A 10,185-nucleotide genomic window follows, 5' to 3' on the forward strand; every position below is an offset into this window, starting at 1 on the left:
ACATGGTCCTGTGCTGGCACCCAGGGCTTGCCCACTGATGACAGGCTCCACACCATGTGCTGTGCAGTGGGGAATCCCTTACTGCCCAGGCTGGGATGTGAGGGGTCCTTAGGTGGGGTAGCATGGATGGACTGGGCTGTGGAGCTCAGCCTGGGGCTCTATGTCTGCAGGCTCCCCTGCCCCAGAGCAGACAGGGAACTGTCCCCCTCCCCGCATCTGCTCTGCCAAGAACAGGGACCACCAGGGTGGGTCTCAGGTGGGAACAGGGACATGATCTCCCTCCAGGCTGGACAGCACCTGGCATGGCTGCTGTGAGGGGCACCTGGGTTCCGGCGGATAACAGGAGGGCCCAGCAAGGAGCACCCTGGAACAGGTCCAGCCACCCAGCCCTCAGGACTCCCTATCCTGACCCCCGAATGCCCACAAGTCTCCCACACCTGTCAATTCTGATCAGCTGGCAGGACATAATGGAGCCAAAGTGACCACCCCTGGGACCTCCCAGTGCCTCAGTTTTCCTGCCTGTGAAGTGGGTCTGAGGAACTGTGCTCCTCTGGGTGGCCGCGGGGCCTAAATGGGGTGGTGCGTACCCACAGTGCACACACATGCGCACACGGGCTCATACGTCAGGTGCAGAGCTCATACACACACAGGTGCTCCAAGAGCCATCTCACACTAACCTCCCTGGCAGCTCTGCATGGCGACACCAGGGTCCCGTGGATGGGGGAGCCGGGAAGGGGGTACAAAGCCCCCCAGCCCACCTGAGCCGCTGATGTGGGGATGCGCGGGGCTGGTCCTAGGTGGGAGGCTCCCCTGGGCGGCGCTCGTGTGATGGGCAGACACTCTCCCCCTCTGCTCCAGCACACAGATGCCACCCTGCCCTGGGCTCCCCGCTGTGGTCACTCCAGGCTCCTGCTCAGTGTTGAGGCCCCTCACCAATCCCCTGCCTTCTGGGAGGCCTGGGTCTCCACCCACTTGTGCAGTTATGGAGCCCCGATGGTGTACAGGCCCATGCCTCCAAGCTCAGGGAACAGCCCAGGTCACACAGGAGCCTGACTGGGCAAGCGGCAGGGCCCCAGCGCCCTGCAAGTGGCTGCTGGCTGTCAGGCCTTGGGGGAGGGGCAGGCAGAGACCCCTACCACCCGGATGTGCCTCCACAGCCTCCAGCTGGAGGGGGATGACTTCACCCCGGCAGAATCCAGAATCCAGCAGCACACGGTATTTACACAAATACTCCCGCGGTCCTGGAAGCGGAGCAGGGAAAGGCAGAAGGGCGGGCAGTCTTGTGGGGCTGCTCGGGGGGCCCCCCAGCCCCCCAGGCTCCAGGCAGCTGGCCCAGACCGCTGTCTGTCTCTGGGGCTGCTTTTCAGGCTGCAGACGCAGCCAATTAGGCCTCCCCGCCGTGTGCAAGCCCAGCTGCAGAGGCGCCCCAATAGGCAGAGTGCCAGAAGCCCATTCCCTGCTCCCCGGCCCTCCATGGCCAGCCCCCCTGACCCCAGCAAGACTCCCCCTCCCTCTGGGCTACCCCCAGAACAAGACACACCCACCCCACCCAGAACAGAGATGGTCACAGAGGTGCTGCTCCATCGGAAGCAGGCAATCTGGGATGGCTGCCTGCAGGAGGCAGCTGCATTTTGCAGGCAGAGAGATTCAGAACAGTCCTGGCAGAATTCAGAGCCCTGGGAGGGGATGTGGGCCACAGGAGTGGAGGGGACATGTCCACTGGGGCCCGAGCATCAGGACAGGGATGAAGTTTCAGCCGACCGTGGGAGAAGGCTGGGTGGGCAGAAACTGTGAAGCCCAGTGAGGTTGGTGGTGTGGAAGGGGTGCTCAGGAGAGAGGCCCAATGGGGGCTGCCCCTGGGCCAAGCTGGCTGAGCCCTAGCTCCAGCACCCACAAGGAATGGAAGGAGTCAGGTGGAAGGAAGTTCCCACGGACACCTCACCTCCAGCTTGGTCTTGAGGCCTGTCCCCATCTGTCTGAGGCTCCTCTGCTCCCTCGTTGTCCGACATGTGGTGTGCATGCAGAATGGTCAGCTGACACCCCACGCCGTGGGGGCAGGGCGCCAATCTGGGCCTCCTCTGTCTGAAGCCTGACCCCTGCACAAGGGTACAGGTCTCATGTCTGCCCTAGGACCTCGGGCCTCAGTCTCCCCACCCAGGCATTGAGGAGGTTGAGTGGGACCCTCCTGCAAGTAGATGGACAGAGGGGTCTGTCCACTCTGGAGCCAACAGGACAGTCCCGAGACAGGGGTCTGGGCCCAACACAAAGGGTGGCCAACATCGCAGTCCCCACCACACCTACCCTGAGGGTCCAGGAGTCCCCGGGGCCCCCAAGAGCCAGGACAGCTGTGGCCACAGGATGCAGATGAGATGGAAGGGAGCACGAAGAGGAGCAAGGGGGCCCGGCTGGTGCTTGCTGCCAAGCTGGGTCCTGTGGGGAGAGGCTGTGGGCACAAGGGGCCATCTGGAGCCCAGCCAGACCTCTCCACTGCCTGGGCCAAGACAGGGTGTGGGCACACAGAGCGGCCCAGGGCTGCCCCAGGTGAACCAGGAGGGGCCCACCACACCCCACAGCTGTAGGAGGCCCAGGCTGGGGGCCAGGAGACCAGAGACACATTGTAGGCTAAGGGTACACCTCCCACTCTGTCCATCTTCCACCTCCTCAAAGCCTCACAGTCTTCAGGCTCTCCATGAGAGAGGTGCAAATTCACAAAAATCTACCCTCAGAGAAATCTGCAGCCTGCACTTGGGTTAGCTGGGGGGAGGTGGGGGGGCGCTCTGGTCTGAGGTCATGGCCCTGCCCCGGGGTCTAGTCTTGGGATCACGGCCTTGCCCAGGGTTTGGTCTGAGGGTCACAGACCCTTGGCTGGGGGTTCTGGTCTGAGGTCATGGCCCTGCCCTAGGGTCTGGTGTGGGGATCACAGCCTTGCCAGGGTTTGGTCGGAGGGTCACAGACCCTTGGCTGGGGGTTCTGGTCTGGGGTCATGGCCCTGCCCCGGGGTCTGGTGCGAGGTCACAGCCCTGCCCCAGGTTCTGGTCTGGGGATCACGGCCTTGCCAGGGTTTGGTCTGAGGGTCACAGATCTTTGGCTGGGAGTTCTGGTCTGAAGATCATGACTCTGCTCTGGGTCTCATCTGGGGGTCATGGCCCCGCCCTGGGTTTCTGGTCTGGGGACCACGGCCCTGCCTTGGGGCCTGGTCTGGGGGTCATGGCTCTGCCCTGGGTCTGGTCTGGGGGTCATGACCCTGTCCTGGCCTCTGGTCGAAGGTCATGGCCCTGCTCTGGGATCTGGCCCCAAGTTCTGGCTGTGATCAGAGGGACTGGCTGGTAGAGATACTTCTCTGAGCCAGAAACCAAGCCCTTTCCAGGCTGTGACCTTGGTGTGGCCGCCGGGCGGCTCCCACCCTCAGGGCCTGGAGAGAAGCAGGACTCAGCCAGCACACCAACAGGCAGGCTCTGCATTCCCAGCGCCCACTAGAGCATGTCCCCAATCCAGGCCAAGCCCCAGCTGTTCAAGAACCTTCTGCCCGAGGCTGGGAATGGCCCTCCTGAGGCCGTGGACCACAGCGGCTGCAAGGCTGAGCCCACAGCAGGAGATGGGGGGCTGCAGGGACAGTCCTGGCCAGTGCCCCCCCACACACACACACACAGAGCCAGCCTGGGAAACATCATTGCCAATAGATGTAGGCTCTCCCCACCATGCCTCATGTCCAGAGCAGGCTGGGCCCTCAGGACCCCGTGGCGAGGCACCCCTCCTGAGGGCCCAAGGGACCCCACCTCCAGAAGGGCTGGCTTCCTCGGGGCCTGCCTGTCCCGTCCAAGTCTACAGCACACAGGAACATGCATTGAGCACCACTCTGTACCCCAGCAAATCAGCCACCTCTCCACCCCTGCAGAGCAGGGACCCGGGAATCCAGCCCAGCCCCAGCCGTGGAGACATTCCCCAGCATGACGAGTCACATACTTGGCAGAAATCAGACGTGGGCGGCAGCAGGGGGGAGGACCGCACGGGCCCAGACACCCCATAATAAAACCTTTACAGCCCCCACGCCGTCCTCAAGTTCATATGTTCGTCATATGTGGCCCTGCTGAGCTATTCAGCGAGGAACCTGCCCCCCCCGCCCCCGCAACACACACACCCGGGACAACGCAAACATCCCCGGCTGTCACCACTGACAGTGACAGTGCCACCCAGGGCAGGATCTCGTCCCCTCCTGCCCACCTGCTGTGTGAGCTCTGGGGGGTTCTAGCCCTCTCCAAGTGGCCCCCAGACATGAGCTCCACCAGCTCTCGAGGGGTTGGCGGAGCCAGTGCTGTAGGCTGAGTGCCTCAGAGCCCAAGGGTCCAAATGCAGCATCACAGCCACACAGAAAAACAGTCCTGGTGACACTGAGGCCCCCACCCCTGCTCCCCAGGACTGCCCCTGTCTTGCAAAAAGGCTTCAGGACCCTGTGTGGGGTCCCTGAGTTCATGGGGCTGGGTCTCTCTGTCCCCCTCCCATGGTGGCCTGCACCATCCAGCCCTGGGTACCCCAAAGTGTATGGCCCTAAGTCCACCTTCCAGACCCTGCCCCAGCTGCCCAGAACATGCAGGTTTCCAGAACCACAATGATCCACTGGCCTAACAGCACCTCCAGCCCCGTCCTGTGTCCCTGTGTCCTTGTGTCCCCTTGTCCCATATGCTGGGTTCTTCCCAGCCCTGTGTCCGTATGCCGCCATGTACTGTGTCCCTGTGTCCTGTATCCCCATGTCCCATGTCCAGTGTCCCTGTGTCCCCATGTCCCTATGTCCCATGTCCCATTCCCAGCCCTGTATCCCTGTGACTTGTATACCCAAGTCTTGTGTCCTGTGTCCCATGTCCTGTGTCCTGGTTCCTCCCATCCCCATGTCCCTCTGTCTTCATGTTCCATTCCCAGACCTGTGCCCCTGTGTCTCTATGTCCCTATATCCCCATGTCCTATGTCCCTGTGTCCTGTGCCTCCATGATCTGTGTCCCCATGTCCTGTGTCCCTGTATCTTGTGTTTCATGTCCCCATGTCCCATTCCCAGCCCTGTGTCCCATGTCTTGTGTCCCCATGTCCTATATCCCTATGTCCTGTGTCCCCATGTCCCTATGTCCCCATATCCTGTGTCCATGTCCTGTGTCACTGTTTTCTCATGTCCTGTGTCCCTGTGTCCTGTGTCCCCATGTCCTGTGTTCATTTTCTGTGTCCCCATGCCCCACATCTTGTGTCCTATGTCCTGTGTCCCTGTGTCCTATGTCCCTGTGTCCCCGTGTCCTGTGTCCCCATGTCCTGTGTCCCGTGTCCCTCTCCACGATCTCAGCTCCCTCAAACACACTCACGTGCACACACTATCACACAGGCTTGCACACACTTACACACACATGGCCCCCCCACCAGCTTCCCCCTGTGTGCCCCAGATGTCCCAATGCCCAGTTTGCCCTTCCATCCACCTCCCTACAGACAGCCCTTGACCCACCTAGACCAGCTCCCATGTCACCAGGCAGGCCCATCCCGTGGCCAGGTACCAATGTCTCAGGCTGGCTGGGAGAATGCCTACTCCCCTTATTCCTAACATGGAGGGCAGAGGGTGGCCCCCATGGCATGGTTGTGGGTCCCCCTAGCCTCATGTCCAGGCTCAGAGGAGACCTTCCTGGTCACCTCGAGCCATCCAGTGCAGGGTGACAGGGACACTGTGAGCTGTCTTCTCAAAGGGGGGGCCTCCAGCAGCACCCCCATTGACCATCCCCCTACCTGCCCCAGCTCTGGGGTGGGGGGCTGGGAGAAGCAAGCAGTGTGACTGTCCCCACTGCCTCGCCTGGCTCTCCCCTGGGTGTGGTGTGCAAGGGATGCCTCGAGGGAGACTTGCCTCAGAGAAGCACCATACTAGAAGGTGGGAAAGTGCTCCCCAAGGCCCACCTGTGGCTCCAGTGCTAGAAAAAATCCCCTCCCCAAACACTAGTCCCTGCCAGCCACCTCCACTTGGTCACACCCTGAAGCTGCCCCTGTTCAGACCCCACACCCACTGCCTGGAGCCCTTTTCTCCTTGCCCACCAGCCCCCACCCCCGCCCCATCCCTTGTGGCTTCATGTCTGCCTGACGACCTCTCTGTGGAGACCCTGCTGCCCTGCCCCCCTGTCAGGGCCTCTCTCCTGCTGTCTTGTCCCCAGCACTGTGCTGGTGGTGGGGGCGCCCTCTCCCCACGTTCCTCCTGCCTCCCAGGGCCCTTCTGTACTGATCACAGACTGCACGGTTCTCCTTGCCCGTTTGTGTGTATTTAAGTCACCTGAGCAGTGCTGCATTCACATATCATTCTGCACCTGGACAAGCCTGGGTTGCTGTCGTCCCCTCATCGGGGTCTCTCAGGGCATCAGAGTGCATAAGACAGGCCCCCTGAGGACCTCTGCGGGAGGGGGGGGATGCACAGAGCAGGGAGGGGGCTGCAGGCCACAGGCAAGTCTGCACCCCCGTTGGGAATGCCCAGTACTCAGGTGTGCATCCCGTCCACTCTCTGCACCCAGGCTGCAAGCCCGGGTTCCTGTCCACAGGGCTGATTCTGGGCAGACGCTGCAGGTGGTCTGTCCACCCACTGTGACCGTGGTGGCCAGCAGAAACCCTTCCCTGATATAACTGGGTTGGCGGTCTGTTTCCTCCACATGGCTTCTGCTCTCATGGAGGGGTCATGGTGGTGCACAAATATATCTTCCTCCCTTATGTGGACAGTTTCCATTCTACGTGAGTGAATGGAGGACTCCTGAGGAAAAGGCCCTGGACTACACACCCTGTCCCCTCCTGCTCTCCCTCCGGGACATGCTATGTCCAGGCTGCTGACTTGCCTGGTCTCAGCCACCCACACCAACTTCACATTCAGAAAGACTTTTTAAGCAGATGAAATGTATTTAAAATCAGTCGGGATCTATATGTTCAATAGAGCAAAACATTACCCCATATTCCTTCACTCAGAAGCAAGCCTGTGATTGGGAAGGGAGTTGAGCTCAGGCATATTCGAGGCATCACACATCTAGGGATTAACATGTAGGCAGAACTATCTATAGTCTAATTATAGAGCTGCTTTAAATCAATAGAAGGGATTTATGGCAGGGAGGGAGGAAGGGAAAGAGGAAGGGGAAAAAGGGGAAAGGGACAGAGGAGGGGAGCGGGGAGGGGAGGAGGAGGGGGACATGGGAGGGAGGAGGAGAGGAGGAAAGGGAAGGGAGAGAAGGGAAGAGAGGGGGATGGGAGAAGGGGGAAGAGGGAAGGAGAGGGAGAGGAGGAAAGAGGGGGAAAGAGGGGAGGAGGGAGGGGGAGCAGAGAAGGGGAGGGGGAGGAGGGAAGGGAGAGGAGGGGAGGAAAGGGGAGGGAGAGAAGGAAAGGGGAGGGGGAGAAGGGAAGGGGAGGGGGAGAAGGGAAGGGGAGGGGGAGAAGGGAAGAGAGGGAGAGGGGAGGAGGGGGAGGAGGGAGAGGGGAGGAGGGGGAGGAGGGAAGGGGAGGGGGAGGGGGAGGAGGGGAAGGGAGGAGGAGGAGAGGAGGAGGGGGAGGGGGAAGGGAGGGGGTTGGAGGGGAGGGGAGGGTGAGGAGGGAAGAAAGGAAGGAGAAGGGAAGGAGGGGGATGGGGGAAGGGGAGGGGGAGAGGGGGAGGAGGAGGGCGAGGAGAAAGGGGAGGAGGTGGGGTGAAGCATAAGAGGGAGGGGAGTGGGAGGAGGAGGCTGGCAGGGAAGCCAAGGAAGGATTTACTTCCTGAACTTGGAACGGGGCTTCTAAGCAAACTTAGGTAAAAGCAAGCCTGAGACGTGGGGCGGTGGGGGTGGATCAGCCAGCAGGGGTGTCAGGAGGAATCCCGGCTCCAGGAGTGGCCTCACCAGCTCTGGGTCTGACTCTGCACACCACACCTCCAGGGTTCAGCCTCAGTCTGTATGTAAATGGGCTCCAAGCTCAGGTCAGGCGGCCAGGCAGCCAGGCCGGCTGCCCCGTATGTCTCCACTCCAATCTTATATTTGGATTCACCTTTCCAGGGGCTGGATCTACTCACCAGGAGGCATGTGTGGTTTTGCAGGAGGACCCACCCATGCTGAATATCATCACTTTGCCTTGGTCCTGGTACTTCCCCCCTCCCCATGCCTGGGGGCCCCCTGCCCCTGCCCCCAAATTGCTCTGTGCAGCACTTCAAATAATGTACCCCACAAGGCATGCAATGGAAGTGAACTGGGAATCTGCCTGCCCCAAACGCCTCTGTTCTGGTGTGTTATGTAAGCCTGGCTAAGCGTGGACTCCCGGGTCAGATAGGACTGTCCTTGGAGCCTGGGACCCCCTCGCTGCTGACAGTGTGCAATGTCTGTCCAATCCTTGGGGCTCTACACGCCCACTGGTCAGGAATGATCTGGGTGACAGATAACAGAACTCAACCACCAGGAATTGAAACAGACACATGTTCATTTGCTTTAAATCACACGCACACGGCAGGAACGGAAGAGGCAGTGTGGGGGTAGTTCCAGAGCCCTACAGGGTCCCTGGGGACCCCAGCCTTTTCCACTTCGGTTCTGTCACCCCTCACGTGTGGCTTCTGCCCTCTGCTCCCTGATGGCTGTTGCCGCAAGTTGTTCATCAAAACTTCTTCCAGGCAGGAGCAGGTGGAGGGCAGAGGTGCCGAGCACATGGCCTCCTCCTGGCAAGCTCTGGCTCTTTATCAGAGAAGGGTATTTATCGCCATACCCCTGGGGCCAGGTGACCACCAGGGCAGGGAGGTGGCCGCGCTGAAGCTGGCCCAAACCTCCCACCCTACATTTCTGGGCTGCAGCTTTCCAATTTTTGTCAAAAAGGAGTTCTTACTTCACTAGCCATGGTTTCATCTCTGATAGCTCACTGTTGTTTTTAATCAATTCCTCTCCATAGATCCTATGCTTGCTTTGTGTAATTTCTTTACACACCTTTCTAATGACACTAGTGAGTTCATTTAAAACTCCCTCTGGAGCACTGCATTCTTTCTACTTCTTCCAGTGTCGCCTTTCAGCACACCTTCTGAGACGGATTCTGAGGGCACAGTCACTGCCGTCTAAACCCCCTGAGATCCAGAAAGCAGGGAACCCTGTTCAGGGAACCCTGTTCCTCCAAGCAGAACAAGCTTGGAGGGATCCTCCCAGACAGATTCGGAGAAGCCAGTGGAAGCACTCAAGGAATAGCAGCAGCACTGCCTTGTATTACTGCAGATTTACAAAGAACCCACACGGCCTTGCCAGTAGTGAAAAGGACACAAGAAGTTGGGGAGGGAATGGTCTTCACAGGACATGGCAGGTAATAAATGCGGCGGGTTACAGAATCAGGAGATCTACCTCACGCATCCATGGGTGCTGGGACCACGGGCTGAGGGGCGGCTCACCAGTCACCAGGAGATGACGTGCCTACATAGCACAGAGTAAAGGCAGTTAGTGCCTGCACCTGGGGTCAACAGGTGCATCCTTGACCTTGTCCCAGGTCAGAAAATGAAACCCAAAAAGAGCCCCTTGGCAATGTTGAATCGTCACGTGGGTGAGCGCCTGTGCTATGGGAAGACCTGCTAGGTCCTGTGCAGGTGACTCGTGGGATGTCCCTACCATAGGCTCAAGGGCAAAGATACATGCCTGTGTTCTCAGAGAGAGAAGATAAAGCAAATATGACCAAGTTCCCACCTGGCGGAGCTGGTTGACCATGCAGGGCATGGGGGTGGGGTGCCCCTCTCCTCCTCCTCCTCCCCCTCCCTCCCCCTCTTCCCTGCCCCCTCCTTCTCCTTCCTCTGCCCAACCCTCCCTCTTCTCTTTCCCTCCTCCTCCTCCCCTCTCCTCTCCCCTCCCCTTCTTTCCCTCCCCTTCCTTCCCCCTTCTTTACACTCCCCTCCCCTCCCCTTCTTTCCCTCCCCCTCTTTCTCCCTCCTCTGCCCTCTCCTCCCCCCTCTTCCCCTCCCCTCTTCCCCTCCCCCTCCTTCTCCTTCCTCTGCCCAACCTCCCTCTTCTCTTTCCCTCCCCCTCCTTCCCCCTCCTCTACCCTCTCCTCCCCCTCCCCTCCCCCTCCTTCTCCCTCCTCTGCCCTCTTCCCCTCCCCCCTCTTCCACTCCCCCCCTTTCCCTCCGTCTCCTTCTCTGTACCCTGCCCACCCATTCCCCTTCTCCTCCTCCCCTTCTCTTCTCCCTCTCCCTCTCCTCTCCATTTTCTGCCC

This window comes from Herpailurus yagouaroundi, unplaced genomic scaffold (genome assembly GCF_014898765.1).
Source record: "Herpailurus yagouaroundi ecotype Mexico unplaced genomic scaffold, PumYag 212, whole genome shotgun sequence".
Classification (NCBI taxonomy): Eukaryota; Metazoa; Chordata; class Mammalia; order Carnivora; family Felidae; genus Herpailurus; species Herpailurus yagouaroundi.